The sequence below is a fragment of the Toxorhynchites rutilus genome, chromosome 1, assembly GCF_029784135.1.
Source record: "Toxorhynchites rutilus septentrionalis strain SRP chromosome 1, ASM2978413v1, whole genome shotgun sequence".
NCBI lineage: Eukaryota > Metazoa > Arthropoda > Insecta > Diptera > Culicidae > Toxorhynchites > Toxorhynchites rutilus.
The window spans coordinates 176677515-176693253 of NC_073744.1; the positions used below are offsets into that span (position 1 = coordinate 176677515).

Consider the following 15739-nt stretch of genomic DNA (forward strand, 5'->3'; position numbering starts at 1 on the left):
TCTCAATTTTTTTCAGCGCAATCCTGCATTCTGCATCGTTCACCTCCTGCTCCGCCGATTTCATGTAGAGTTGCGACCCTGGAAGCGTTCTTGAATCCTGTTCGACGTATGTTTCGTCGGCCATCAGGATGCACTAGTTGCTGTTGTCCAGTAGCCGGTTATGCAGTTTTCGTGCCCTTCTTTTGGCTCGAGATTGTTGTTCTGCGAGGAGTTCCTGGTCTTGATTTTTTTAATCATTCCAATGCGGGCTTTGAACTTTTTAGCCAAATCATGCGTTGATACCGATCGGTGTCGTTAATGTAAGTCAATACTGTACGATCCAACATGGACTGACTGGATTCAGGTTTTCTACCGGATCTAGGCATATCATTCAAGTAGAACTCGTTCTGATACTTGTGGATGATATTTTTCACACTTGTGTGGTGCACCTTTAAACCATTTTGCGATTTGCTCGAAGGTAGCACACCTTTCAGTACACCAAGTGTACAGAATTTTCTTTCTTGTCTCAAGTTCAATTGTTGTGATAGTGAAAACGAACAATTTAGACGAAATGAATCGATGGAACAAACTTTCGTTGACATGTAAACAAACTTTTGGTTGCATGCACACTAAAACAAGTGCATCCATTTTTGAGTAGAATCATTATAAAGGTGCTAATTACTTTTCGATACAGTTCTTATTATAGAATACTAGCTGTACCCTGCCACGCTTTGCTGTGGCACATAGTGGTTGCATGGTTGAGTTAAATTTTTCATTTTTTTATGTTGTAACAACAATCCTAGATGTATTTGGTTGTTTTGTATATTGTATCATAGTTTGAGTTCAGTCGGTTCCGTACTTTTCGAGTTTTTAACGCGCACACAAAACGAACAGAAAACTTTTATATATATAGAGATAGCTGAGGGGAATCGATAAATTTAAAATCACTTCGAAACACAATTTCAGTTCATGATTTGTCAAACACGTGGAAATGTTTCCTTCCCATAGAACACATATTCATTACTGAATAGTCGATTTTCATTAGAAGCTCAATTTCAGAAACGCACTCTGGTCATATATAAAATCATTTTTCTTCCAATTTTCCAATTTTTCATGCCATAACAACCCTCCTTGAAGTGGATTGTATATTGTGTCCAACTTTGAGCTCAATCGGTTCCGCACTTTTCGAGTTTTTGACGCGTACACAAACGAAAAGAACATTTTTATATATATATAGAAATTGTGGATCGAATGTCTCGTAGCCAGACCCTCCTGTCTACACCTTATTCCGTTCGATTCCGAAGATGCACAGTGCTCCCGCTGAGATACTATTCTCTTCAGAACAGTTTTTGGCAGGGAAGTCATAAATACTACGAGAACTACGTTCTCTAAGAAACGTTCGGAATAATTGAATGTAACCATCGCCTTAGACTTCGCGGAAGGTCAATACATCACATTAGTTGTTCTTTCAATAATTCTTCTGAATAAACTAGAAATGGCCTTTTTCTGCGACCAATATCAAACTATCAAATGACTGCTGTCAGCAACGTGACATGAAACTTTTTTTTTATCAGACAAGTAAATGTGACACTTTTGAAGGAAGTACGAAAATGAATCTGAGGAAAATTTATGCTAAATACATTTGATACTATTCTTGGCAGCTTGGCAAAAATGATATTGAAATTGGTTGTAGTACACAAGCCTGGATAATACACAAAATGGACGATCGGTTAATGACCTTGATCCTGATCGTTCAACTTTCTTTCCTTAATTGATGCGGTACTCTATTATATCAGGTACTCTATTTTTAAAAGGATTGTGACAAAATATTTTTAACATAAATCACGACAAAATATTTATTACTTACCTTTCCTAAAAAGCCCCTTGAATTCACTGAAGTCAATACGTGGCGACAAATTTGCTGTTCGGTTTCCCCCAGCCTGCTACGCGTTGCGGTTTTGTTCCTTTCACCCAATTAAGTTAATATCAATCGTTCATTTCGAACGGCGTTCACTTTTTCCAATATTCCCGCTCTTTCCTTCCACTCCGAACCTGCTCCCGTCGAGAGGGTACTCGGGAAACTTTGGATTGACTGACGAGTAATAAATAACTCGCTATTTGCGTCGGGTCGTATGAAGCCACAGAAAGTTTTCGACCAAATATTGGTAAATAATGCGGCTGGAAAGAGTTCCTCGCTGAAAGCTTGACTCAGCTTTGATCTGAATTTTGAATTGAACGGTTCATTAGTATCCAATTCTAATCGATTTGAAAGGTCGAGGGCTGAAAATGGAAAGTTTACTGAAAAATAAAACGGCTAACACTTTTTTTCTGAATTTCAGTATTAATTTCAACAAAATCTGTTGCTCTATTCTCAAATCTCTCTTATTTATTCCACTTTCTGTCCGTCTTGTGAACCCCGTCTGGTTTATCAATTATGGTGACACTAATCTTTCTCGAATTAATTTCCATAATCACACCTCCCTTCCGTTGATCCCTTAAAAGTCCACTTTACAGCAGCGGCAGCGTAAATTTTCATCCCGCAAGAGACGCGCACCAATTTGCATACATTCAGGTCTTTAACCTAACCAACCAACCAACCAGCTGCTCCTGGTGGGAGGTGTGTATGGATGGGAGAGAGCACGAGCGCGCGCCTGAATGCACAACGACGCGCGGTGACTACGACGAGGACGATGACAACGGCGCCGACGACGGATACGATTTCACTTTTCAACCTTACTCCACGTTCTTCTCCCCTCTTCGTTGCAGCTTTTCACTTACTCCGCGAACTCAAGGACACCCAGGCTCCCAGGCAAAAGCTGCGTTATCTCCGGTGGCAATTAAATAGCTCGTGGTACACCGAGACAGTGACAGAGAGAGAGGTGAGGAAGAAAAATACAAAATTGGGTCGATTGCCACCTGTTGCGTGTACCTTGGAAATAATTGGCAAGGGTTACATTTTTACCACTTGTAAGCTAGTCAAGTAGGCTAATAGACACACACACGCACACACGTCCACACTTGTTGACACGCCGTTTTGGTTTGGAGTTCCTGGGACCTGCCTCCTTAGATCTTGCGCACAGCTTCCTCCGCAAGCAAATGGGACAGATAATTCGGCACCAAGCTGTCTCGTAGCAAGTGCTTGATTTCGGGGAAAATTACGCGCCTCCAAACGATGCTCGAGTTGAGGCAACAGAAGCGTGACCAGATAAGAATTTTGCACAACCGTACCTAATTGCAGCTCGACTGCTACTAACTGATAAGCACTGGCGGAAAAAAACGGTGAGCTAGGTCGTTGTTGCCATCGTTCTGGCATCGTGTACAGCTCGTGTCAGCGAACGAGTCAGCTGGGAGAAAAGAACCTTTTTGGGCCGTGGAAATGTTTTCCACCAGACTGAACCTTCGCTTTCGCCTTCCGGAATAGAACGATGAGAAAGCTCGCTTCCGCTGGGTTTGCTATAATTTGTTTGAAGAAACTTTTGAGTTGCTATAAAATATCGCAAACTAAAAAGTGCTGTTCATGCCCCCTCTACATTGTTGTGTCAAATCGGTCCCAAAAAATGGTGTCGACAACGGTGCCGACATCGTGCCATTTTGCAATGATTCTGTCGACCTAATCTTCGTGTTTGACAAGCAATTTCGTGCCAACACTGTGCCAATCTGGCACCACGTCGATCGGATGCAAAATTGCTCGACCCTTATTATGGCTCTATATGTTTTCGAGAAAGTTGAAACAAAAAAAAATTGTTTATAAATATTTATTTTTATCATAAATTAAAGCGATTGTTACATTATTTTCAACTCTAACATAGCATTATGAATCCGCTAGACGGAATAAGTAACATTTCTTATGAACTATCTGGAGCTAAACATTTTCAACTACATATTAAAATTAAGTAACACATTACTGAAATTCAAAGTGAAAACGTCGGGTCCAGCACAACCGTTCCAATGCTATCGGTTTCCATCAGGTTTCCCTTTTCGGTGAAGTCCAGGAATTCGTGCGTTATTGCAACTGGTGTTGCGTTCCGCACGCTCTATAATCCGCAGCAATTGTATCATCTGTGAAATCCCGACAGCTGCATTTTTCTTCGCTTCAACCTTTGTCGCATTTGTGCACTACAGCGGAAGCTGCAACACCTTATTCCGGTGGCATCGGTGGTTGAGTTTGTTCCTGGAATGAAATTGAGAAAACGAAATTTATATCATATAACAATAAATTACAATCTACTCATACTCGCGGGACTTCAACTTGGTTATGTTCGTAACAAACTTGTTGTTGGTAATTACGAGACGAGTGTATTGATCCATCATCGGCAGGAGAAACTTGTAACTCAATCAAATTGGCTTCGCTGCCCTTTTTTCCTCGTAGATATTTCCAGTAGTATCTGCTCTCTGAAATGATGTTCGCCGTTCGTAGCATTTTTGTTTACATAAAACAACAACGATTTTCTCGGTCGTCTGCATCATACGCACATTTCTGCTATTGCTGCTACTTTGCATACCTCGACGCAACATATCAACAATTTTTTCTCCGAATCGTTGAACTTGTCTCTGAAAATAAATTAGGAATACATAATTTATATTCTATAAGTAAAAAAGAACTATCCATAACTACCAAATTTGATTCCGGATTCATCCTCTGTTGTGCTTTAAATGACAGTTTAGAGAGAAAGAGAAAAAGCAATCGCTGCAGTGATGCCGTTTCGCTCTGTTCAAGTTGTCTTCATAATTATAGCAGAAACGATTGGCAGTGCTGCTTGCAGGGAGGCAAGGAGGGGTTAGATTCAAGCGCTTTTGTAGCACATTTCATCGCTCGACCGACATTGGACTTATAACCGCTCGAAAATATAAGAAACTGGGTGCCCACACTACATTGTTGTCCCAGATTGGTCCCAACAAATGGTGTCGACAACGGTGCCGATATCGTGCCATTTTGCAACAATTTTGTCGACCAGTCCTTCGTATTTAACAGCCAACACTGTGCCAATCTGGCACCGTGTCGACCGATTGCAGAGCCCTGCTCGACTCTTATTATGGCTATTATTTCTTTCAAGAAGCATGAAGAAAAAAAATCAACGGTAACCGTTTGCATTATTTATTATATTAAATATTTAAGCATACATCATAATATAATTTGCCATCGTATAACTTACATGACTTTTTTCAAAATATACTACAGAACTATTTCGTAATATTATATGTCATTGATTTCTCACGGCCGTCCATCTTTTGGAATTATATGCTGAACATTGTGTGAAATATTTCTCTATCTTTCTCTACCTTAATTCTAATGGTAATGGTAATGAATTAGAGAGACTTTAAACTCTGAGAGTTCATTCGTCTCTTCTTAATTCTAAGTTGTTAACAAAAACACCTAACCTGCGCTGATCGAATATGGTTATGTTTCGAAATACTATTTCGATGCACTACGTACAGCAAGATGCTTGGTATATTGCCATGCAAATAGAATAAAAAGGCTGCATTCAGTGTGAATGGGCTAACGAGCGATAATCTGGTGATATTATTGAACTCATTCTAATCTTCCTGGCTGAAACAAAACATTGGTCTATATGTCATATTACAATGCCAAAAATGTACACCGCTAGCATATCTTCTCCCCATCAACAATCGCAAATCTTTTCGTTATCCGGCTTGGGATTTTGTTTGGCGATCGGCTGTTTTTGGTGCCACTGAGCCGTCGTCTGCACGGCAAATGCATACTGCCCCATTATTTTGTTGGCGGCATACTCTGGAGAAGGCACATCGGAATAACTAAAAATGAAACAGAATTCGTATTGGTGAATACAAAAGTAATATCACAGCATGAAGAACAAAACTATCTTGCTAACTCTTCCATTTTACGGAATAAAAACTCAATTTTGAACCATTACTTTCCTGCTATACCACTGACAAAACCCGGTCTGTGAAAATCAAACTCAAATTCTTCAAATATAGAGCACTTTTATGAAAGCATCCTAAATTCACCAGGTCTAGCGTATTCTTGAAATCGATTATAATTAGGCCACCAACGATATCTTGTGTGATAGGCATGTATAAATTAAAATAAAACTCGCACCATTTGATTGCAGATTTTTCGCTGTTTTGTTTTGTTGACAGTTTAAGGAGCATGAGAGAAGATATTCGCTGCAGTGATGCCGTTTCGTTCAATACATTTAGTCGCGCTCAATTATAGCTTAAACTATAGGCAGTGCTGCTTGCGGGGGGCACGGCGGGATTGGATTCTAGCACTTTTGTAGCACCTCGCACCGTTACGGTCGACATCAGACCGATAACCGCTCGAGTATATATGGAAGGGGGTGGTTACCCACTCTACTTGTGCCAGATTGGTCCCAACACGTGGTGATGACAACGGTACCGATATCGTGCCATTTTGCAACGATTTTGTCAACCTACCCTTCGTATTCGACAACCAATTTCGAACCAACCTGTGCCAATCTGGCACCGCGTCGACTGATTGAAAAACTGCTCAACCCTCATTATGGCGGTATTTGTTTTCATGAAAGTTGGAACAAACATTAAAAAACCGTCGATGGAAATTATCCAATTTATTTACAATGCAGGTTTATATACATCAATACTAATACTAACACGAGGCTGTACTACAGTTATAATAGATGAGATAAGAGCACTATATAATGAACGAAATATTTTTTCCTTTGAACAAATTATATGCAACACCATTCAGAGAGAACATTTCCAGCCCGTTCGATGATTATGCTTTCTGTGTAAACATTTGATACGGATAGAGTAAAACTTCATTTAAGCCATTCAGACATTTCAGTCACGACTCCATCCAATGCAATGATTCACCGGTGTGGACGAATAAAATCTTCACTGAAAAGTGAATGTAGACACAAATGTTTTGATTATGTTAAATTGCGTAAGTGAGTTTTACCTGATCATTCCTACGACGTATGGCTATTAAATAACGAAACTGCGCGCCTGGAGGGCGCCATAGAGGGGTGGGGGGAAAACCGAATAGTGCGTTCGGTAGCTTGAAATGTCTGCTATAAACGTACGAAAACACGTTTTTGTTACTATAGTAGTTTGCGAGCAGCAGTGGTTTGAATGGAACGTGGTTTGTAGTGCGCGTCGGAAATCATGTGTGACGAAAAACACGAACAACAACGCACCTGCCCATAACGCGCTGTCGGTGAAGCAATTTTCAGCCGATAAGAGCATTCCAGTGCTCGAACATGCCCGTACTCGCCAGATCTAACCCCATGCGACTTTTTTCTATTCCCCAAGATCACATCCGTGTTGAAAGGTACCCGATTTCAGTCCGTTGAAGAGGCGAAGGAAAAAACGACGCGGCTTTTGTACGCCATCACAAAAGAAGAGTTTCAACACTGCCCAGCAAACATTAAATCGCATAACAAGCGTATATATAACATCATATGCCCTAAATTTTGGTTGGCATATAATGCGCCTAACTGGCATATGCATGCAAAAGTGGAGGCCATATACATACATGGCAAAAGCTTACCGAATTAGTTTGGATGAATATGCAACTTTGACCGACTATAATAGCCATTATGTTGAAATTGAATTGCGATCTAATTTGAATATATTCATGAATTGTCAACGCACCTAATACGACTTTTGCCATACTCATATACGATTTATTACAGACATAGGAAAAAAAACAAATGGCGCAAAATATTTTCGTGAAATGTTTATTATAGCCTCACGAATCGCCATTTTTATATATGAGTATTTATATTTGTAGAATTATTTAATTTACTTGTGTTGGGAGTGAAATATAAATGTATAAAATGGCACAGATTGATGTTTGGTTAAAACCGCTCCGATGTTGGTTCGAACTCCGGTCGTCTGGATTATCATCCACCAGCTATCTCGCGCGGTTATCTGAAATTTAATTCAACAGCGGTTAAAACTCGTACATATGATTCGATATGAAATAACCTAATACATTCTATGCAGTAGGATCAGTCATTGCTGGTTGCCGATTTTATTATTTAAAAAAGGGTCTTTGATTTCCCCATCATAGAAACCAAATAATATCATTGAACTGGAATAATAAAAAATAAATTAATATCAATGAAACTATCTCAATTTTAAATTATTTTTATTACCATTTTCACTGTGCAATATGTCAATATGTCAGAAGTCCATCTTTGTAATGTGTTCAAGCATTTCGTTGACATTTCAATATGATGTAATATGTTCTTTATTAGGATCTAATATGATTTACTGTTTCATGATTTTCTTCTGCATGCAACACGATTTACTGCAGTACTGAATCGATTTAAATTATACTCTTATACGACACACAAACTGCATCAGCGTAATATACGCATATGATGCGGATTAAACATATTTTATGACAATGTACATCATAAAACTGATGTTTATTATACCGAATTGCGACTTAATTTAATAATGATATATAAAATCGAGTGTTTACACATAATGCGATTTCAAATATACACGATACATACTTTGATTGATATTATATATGATTATGATTTATTCTGATTTCTTGTAAGACTTAGTACGTGCAAAATTATACGATTTAATGTTTGCTGGGTGCTTCGAACAATGGAAAAAACGCATGGAAAGGTGTGTGAGGAGCCAAGCAGAGTATATTGAAGGGGGGCATATCGTTGTACCGTAATTTTTAAAATATAACCCTTTTTCGTAATCAGTCTCGTTATTTAATAGCCTCGTATTTATTCCTGTCCATATCCTGGATGTTGATAGCATTAGCGATGGGTGTGTTTAATACAATTTTTGAATACAGATACGGGTTTTACTCCGGCTGTCGACGAAGTAGTTACAAATTTGAGGTTCGGTAATTGGAGCCATGGCAATAGAAGCTTTTACACAACTGGGACGTACTCTGAAATGAAATGCATTTCATCTAACAATTTATTGCACATATTCAATTGATATACATACCAAGTTGCTGTTGACACACACTTAATCGCTTGTTCTATACACAAGGAAACACAACTGGAACTTATTCCCGACTATTGCGTAGGAATAGTTGAGTATTATCCTTAAAATCTGCCCATTATTTCGCATTCCTCGAATTTCTTTCAGCTAAAATTCAAAGAAAAAGGCATCAAAATTGAACATTAATTGGGGAAAAATTACTCACTCTAACAATTTTTTTACTCCGTTCACTTCTCTCGCTTTTGTTTATATGAATGACAGTTCAGCGCGAGAGAGGGAAGGCCATTGCAGCAGTGATGCTATTTCGCTCAGTACCAGTTATCGCGTACTTTTATAGTTCATACTATAGGCAATTCTTCATGCGGGGGTGAGAGAGGAGCTTTAATCCAGTACTTTTATAGTACTTTGTGATATTCGGTCGACATCGGGTCCATAACCGCGCGAAAATATATGAAACTGGGTATGTTATATTGGAGCGGGAATGATTCCATACCTATTATCCATTTCATGATTCGGGAAATATTATTGACCACATTGTTGATTTAGGACTTCGAAATCATATTATTCAATGTGCTTATTCATCACTTCGATTAACATACAAGAATTAAACAAAATCATAGAATTAACTCTTAAGTCGAGTTACCTTCTGGCAGGCATTATTTTTTTAACACTCCTATACTCGCGCATAGGTCTGTGAGACCGAGAAATCAATAATTCGTTCATTTCTCAGAAAATTTCAACACTACGACTTTGTGATTCTCTCTAGCTTTGTTATTCGTCGTTCGTTATCGTTTAGCGTAACGCATGTATTGGTACGAAGGGGACTTTTTTCGCTTTTTTAACACTTTCGGTCTGAGACTCCGACGCGAGAATAGGTGTAACTTTTTTGGACAATTGACCTTTTTCTTATTTCAGAATATTGTTCAATGAAATATTTAAATTAATGTTAGTGGTGTGGAATATCTATTGAATGCAAGCTGAACCGGCAAACGTTGTTCTGCCATAAAAATTATTTCTAGTGAATATGTTAGTTGTTAAATAAAAATAACTAATGTATTGTAAGTGTGTTTAAATGTTTTAACGATCTACACATACATGAAACGTACTTCACTCTTGTGTTCGTACTTGTATTTGACATACCGAGGAATAGAGTCGATGGGCACCGACAAAAATTGAAAAAAAAACACACAAACCATTCTTTGTATTACATTCCCGATCTATTTCATTAACGAATTAACGAAAACGTGTTTGTGGGAACAATATCGAACAGTAACCCATATTGCGTCAGTAGCAGACCCGAAAGAAATTTCAAGTTGTTGAAATTTGTATGAACATTCGTATTCGATGTTGTTTAAATACTTAGAAGAGGTAGTCATGACCCTAACATAACTATTTTTATATGAGTTCGCTTGCATTTCAGCCAAATATTATCCAGAATATAAAATAATTATCAGCGACTATTTTCGTTCAAGATTTTCCCCTTCCTGAAGAGATTGTGTTATTCTGTTACACAGAACACATAATAGAGCCATATTTCATTTAACATTTTTGTTTTAAAAGCGTGTTTATTTTACTCTTTTTTGTTTGAACACACGAGCTGTGATATCATGACAATGCATGTACTTAGGCCTGGCAATAGCATAGGCTGCGTCTGCGTTGCTCATGATAGCGTCTCGCAAGTGAATGTATTTTCCTCACACCGCTTCTGATTGTCTAAAATCGCAGTCGTTCGTTCTCTACCTCTATATCGTTCGCAAGTTATTCTACATTGAAATGGTGAACGTTAGGAACATTAGGAACATTAGTACCATTGAAGAAGATGAAGAGCGTCGTTTGAGCGGTGGGCGCAAACGATGAATTCCAGATTATTGTTTCTTCTTTGAATCACAATTTCTCGCGTCACTGTGCAATCGCCTACCATGACTCCAACAATGTCTTCAACAACATACGCATTGAATGTATACACGTGTTCTCCAGTCGGTGTTTTATTGGGATTGATGACAATAATGTGATTATCACCTTGCAAACCGAGCTCATACATGAAGAATTTCAATAATTTATTATGTTTATTCAAAAAGTCTTCCAGCTCGCCGACAATACGCATGGCTTTAACCGAATTGAGGCTATTGGCGCATGTGAGGATGAAAGTTCGATGAAGTGAACTAAACGCCATCTGTCATCTAACAGCATAAATAAATTCGTTCTTTTTGAAGAATGAACGAAGGATCGATTTTTTGGATATTATTTATACCAAAATACTGAAAATGTGATTAAAAATAGGAGTTGGGGGTGAACTTTTGAGGTTATATGTACATTTAGGCTTAATTAAAAAAAAAGAAATAAAAACTATTCCGTTTTTTTTGTATAGGGCCACCCTAATAGGTATTCAACATATGGTAATCGTTACCCTAGCGGTATCCTATATAGTTTACGTTCTATTCTCATGCGTTTAATTTTATGAAATTCAGTCGAGCCGTATCGGCGGAGTTCAACCACGAACATCGTGATACGAGATTTATATATATATACATATATATATATATATATATATATATATATATATATATATATATATATATATATATATATATATATATATATATATATATATATATATATATACAGTAATTTACATTTAATGCGACATGTCGAGGCACCACTCAGTGTCGCATTAGAGGAGATTGTGACCTGTAATTAGACATTCACGCTGACAGTGGTCAGTGTCGACGTCTGGTGGCGACTTTCAATTCGGGCTCCGAACTAGATAGTATAATCTCTATTAGATTAGAAGGCACGAATGCAGTTTTAAAATGTTAAGATTTGAATGAAAAATTCTACAATATGTTATTTAATTACTTGAAACAGGTATTTTTTACTCTTATTTAACCGTTTGTCCATACATTTCTGATATTTTGACTGAAACTTTTCATTAAAATTGAAATTGTCTTCAAACACAATTTTCGTATGAGATATTTTCACCACCTGTAAAAAAAAGTGTATTTTATTTAAATAGAATGCTAATTCGATACGAATAGGTTAACTTTTATTCATAATTTTAATTTTGAAAACGTGTTCATTCCGCCTGAAAATTATTTACTATCTTCGACGCTCCCGAAATCGTGGAACAAAGCTCAGTGCCGTCAACGCGAATATCAACAAACACAGCACAAACGAAAAACAGAATGTGAAAAACAAGTTAGAACCAGAAAAGAAAAACAGCAAAATGGACTCAGAATAACATTTTGATAAATCGTGGTGAGAGTGTTCTACAAGTGGCTGACGAAACGGGCCTTCCACGGTCGATAGTTTACGGAATCGAGAAGCAAGAAAATTATCTTCGTTTTAAATCATTTATAGAATGATAGCATTACATCATTTCCCGATTACTTTTATTTGATTTTAGTCCTTTTTGTCACCTGATTGAACGGATTTATATATTATTTGTTGTTATATTCATACGAGCAGAAGAAAAATACAAATGTTTGACTATAGTATAGTTATTCGCTAAATACAATGGTCACACTTGTGAATAAGAAGCACTTGTGGAAAAATTGTAAACTGCAAAAACTATGCACTAATCGGTGGCTTATGGTTAATTTTTACAGATATTTTCTATAATATATCTGCTGAACAATATCGACAAGAAAACAAGTCATAGGAAGTTCGTATGAATTCTTTTATATCATGTTTTTATGTCCCATAAAAAACAGGCATTAAGTTTTTGTTTACCAAAAACACAGAGACAAAGAATATTAGAAATATGAAAACTTGAAATTCCAGAATCCGGTGAAAACGGAATGAAGTGTATCCACGATATCGACCTTTGGATACGAAATTATTTTCCCAATAAAACTTATCATTATAAGAACAAATTATCTTAAGATGAAATGTTGAAGAAAACATGAAGTTCAAACAAAGTTTTCCATTCACATTGAACACTAATCTGAACGGGGAAGTTAATTTTCATTGATAATTTTTATTTGAATAGTGCTCATTCTGACTGAAAACCCACTATTATCTATGACGCTTCACTAACTCGTGGAAAGTAGTTCAATGGCGTGCCGTGCATTTCGTTTTCACCGTGAAGTGTATTCGAGAATCTGCCCCAATGTTTCTCAATATAGAAAACATTAAACTATCTATCTGTAAGGCGACATGTGTTGTGTATCGATAGAATTGGATTACTCTTACGCCTAAATGGCTACTGTATAATAGATAAAAAAAAGGTGTATCGATAATATTAATACTCTTACGCCTAAAAAAATTGTTAATGTGTAATTGCAACAGCTGAATTGCTATATGAGCCTAATAAAAATAAATAGATGGGATAAAAAAAAGTCGTGTGCACCATTAGTCAGATAATATGAAAGCTATGATCAAAACAAAAGAGCAAGTGCCTACATCTCACTGATATATTTTGCGAAGCTCTATAGAATTACTATGGAACTCACTTTCGTGAATTATCCGCACCGCGGATCACACTCTCGCGGGGTTCCACTGTTAGGCTAGGCGCAAATTGAGAAGCGTATAGCGCTCGTAAGCGAACGCGAGACTACCAACACGATTCATACGTGCCACAAACGTAGCGTGGTGGAGCGCATATTGAGTCGCAGTTTGGTGTAAATAACATGCCACTCGCATACAATGACTGATTAACACAGAGTTGCGCGATATATTTATTTACTAACACAATCACCCGAGCCATACAGTGTCAAACCCACGGCGCTATATGATTGTTCACCAACACAACTACCACATCTGGCATGACCAGCACGAGAAACTGTGGTTCAGCCACAGCGTCGCGCGAGTTGTATCTCACGAGCGCTCCACCATCTCGCGTCATCTGGCCAATTTGCGCCGTTCTATCTGTTTCCATTACCCTTAGAAAAATCCTCGGTCGAAAACTACTAAATACATTTGGTAATGCAAAATTAGTAGAATGTACAAATTTTTGTACATATTGTCAACAAACCCGCATCCCTACCAGAGATTAGTATATTTTACTCGATAACATTAGTAAGCTTGGATATTGTCATATCTGAAAATTGGTGAGAAAAGCGCGTATTAACCATTTTCATTGTTCCCATAAGGCAATACGGAGGTATAATAAGGATATAATTCTGATACGTGCATTTTCGGCGAGAAAATGTAGCCGATATTGGGCTTCCGAATCATGGTTCTGCTTGACATATGTGTTTATTAGTACGGTCGAAAATGACTATAGATTGGTAGTATTTACCAAAAAAATCGTTATATTTACTAATTATTTCTCTCAGTGTAGCCACAAAAACAGGCGCTATATCGCGCCAAGTTATGTGCGATTCACATAGCACGTTACGGAGAAGAACGTTTACGTTCCGTCAACGTCTCCACCAATTCACACATGCAGTCAATGCTTCCACCAGCACCGTCCCGTCAAATGCCAAACGAATGATTTATTTAATTTTATTCATGGTGTCGCCACCTACAACAATTTCAAATTGCAATGTCCTCTTTCAAATCAGCATGCCTAGAATCAGTTCTAAATTTTGAAAAATTCAATGAGAATCATTGAATTCAATTATTTAAATGCTTAAACCCCGTAGTCCGACCCTCATGCAATAATAATAATAAATAGAATAATTCTTTCAACTAGTCGCGAATGATTTTCACTCCGAAATTTGGAGCTAAGAGATATGTTGGCATAAAAAGTACAGTAAGTTGCTTATAAAGCGATATGCTGAGGCACCACTCAGTGTCGCATTGGAGTCGGTTTTGACCAGTAATTGGACATTTGCGACTGGTGGCGACTTTCAATGTGGGGCCATAATTTGGGTCTCGAACTCAATGTTTACAAAAATGTCCAACTAGAGGTAAAAATGTCTAATTAAACGTGTTGCATCACAGATCTGTTCAATTAGCCTAATGTCGATGTAGATGTAAATTACTGTACAACCAAATCAAAACAAAAGCCGAGACACAAAGCCCAGACAAAAACCAAACGAGCCGTCCGTCTCCGTCAATTATTCTTTTCTACAAACCCTGCCGGTCGTTTTCGTTGAACGTATGCTGACGGGTCGTTACGTTGCTGGTGTATGTGAATGTTTTCATGAGAATTGCATGGTAGAATCATTGACGTATCGTGACGTGACGGGACGTGAACGTGACGTGTATGTTGTATGTGAATCGCACTTTACTCGCGCTATATGCGTCTCAATTTGCGCCTTGCCTTATAACAGGAGAAAAGTCGAATTTCGTTATTTGTGTTAGAGTATCAAAAGTTACTCTGTTTTGAGGTGGCTGAACTAGATCACTATTGAAACTGAATGAAGAAGAAGAAAACATATTTTCTGGAGTTTTTTCATTCAATTATACTCTTTCCTTCAAATAAATAACAATAAACTCTAAAAAATACACAATAGCAATATTACATAGAAATTCAACTTTCGGTCTGTGATACCGTGCGCGAGTATACGATTCATGATTTTGCGCGTGAGTACAGGAGAGTTAATCAAATAAACCTGGGATTACGAAGACCAAAACTAAGTCAAAAATCGAACATTTCCGGAATGAAATCAGCCTGATGAAGAATGCGCGTTGGTCAGAGTAGAAGAGATAAACTAAAGGACCCGCGGTTGTCTGAAATGTGATCCTGGACTCGAACTCGAATAGAGATCTCGTAAATTTCTGTACCTGTCTTCACATAACAAATAATGTACCTCTGACAGAAGGCATACCTAATATATTTACCCAGTGGGGCTATATATAACAAACAAAATTCCCTTATCGCATAGAATATGCGAAACGAATAGTAGCACGAAGTGCATATTTTTGTCTGAAT

At 37.7% G+C, this 15739-nt stretch overlaps 1 protein-coding gene and 2 long non-coding RNA genes across 8 annotated transcripts in view; all 3 read right to left on the reverse strand.

Annotated features, from left to right (window-relative positions):
* LOC129762972 (ras-related protein Rab-27A) overlaps nt 1-3289 on the reverse strand; it is a 111535-nt gene extending 108246 nt beyond the window's left edge. The window contains exons 1-2 of one of the 6 annotated variants that reach the window (XM_055761650.1): nt 3208-3289; nt 1847-2259 (exon numbers count right to left, since the gene is read on the reverse strand). The gene's annotated coding sequence lies outside the window, so the exon portion shown is untranslated. The other 5 variants (XM_055761640.1, XM_055761631.1, XM_055761659.1 and 2 more) reach the window with 5 other exon arrangements.
* Nucleotides 3290-3783: 494 nt separating this feature from the next.
* On the reverse strand, nt 3784-4657 carry LOC129763001 (uncharacterized). The gene is made up of 3 exons (XR_008740773.1): nt 4595-4657; nt 4214-4530; nt 3784-4150 (listed from the first exon to the last, which is right to left on the reverse strand). It is a non-coding gene; the product is annotated as an uncharacterized LOC129763001 (long non-coding RNA).
* A 3898-nt stretch (nt 4658-8555) lies between these two features.
* Nucleotides 8556-9159, reverse strand: LOC129763009 (uncharacterized). The gene is made up of 3 exons (XR_008740779.1): nt 9125-9159; nt 8923-9066; nt 8556-8863 (listed from the first exon to the last, which is right to left on the reverse strand). It is a non-coding gene; the product is annotated as an uncharacterized LOC129763009 (long non-coding RNA).
* Between the last annotated feature and the right edge of the window lie 6580 nt (nt 9160-15739).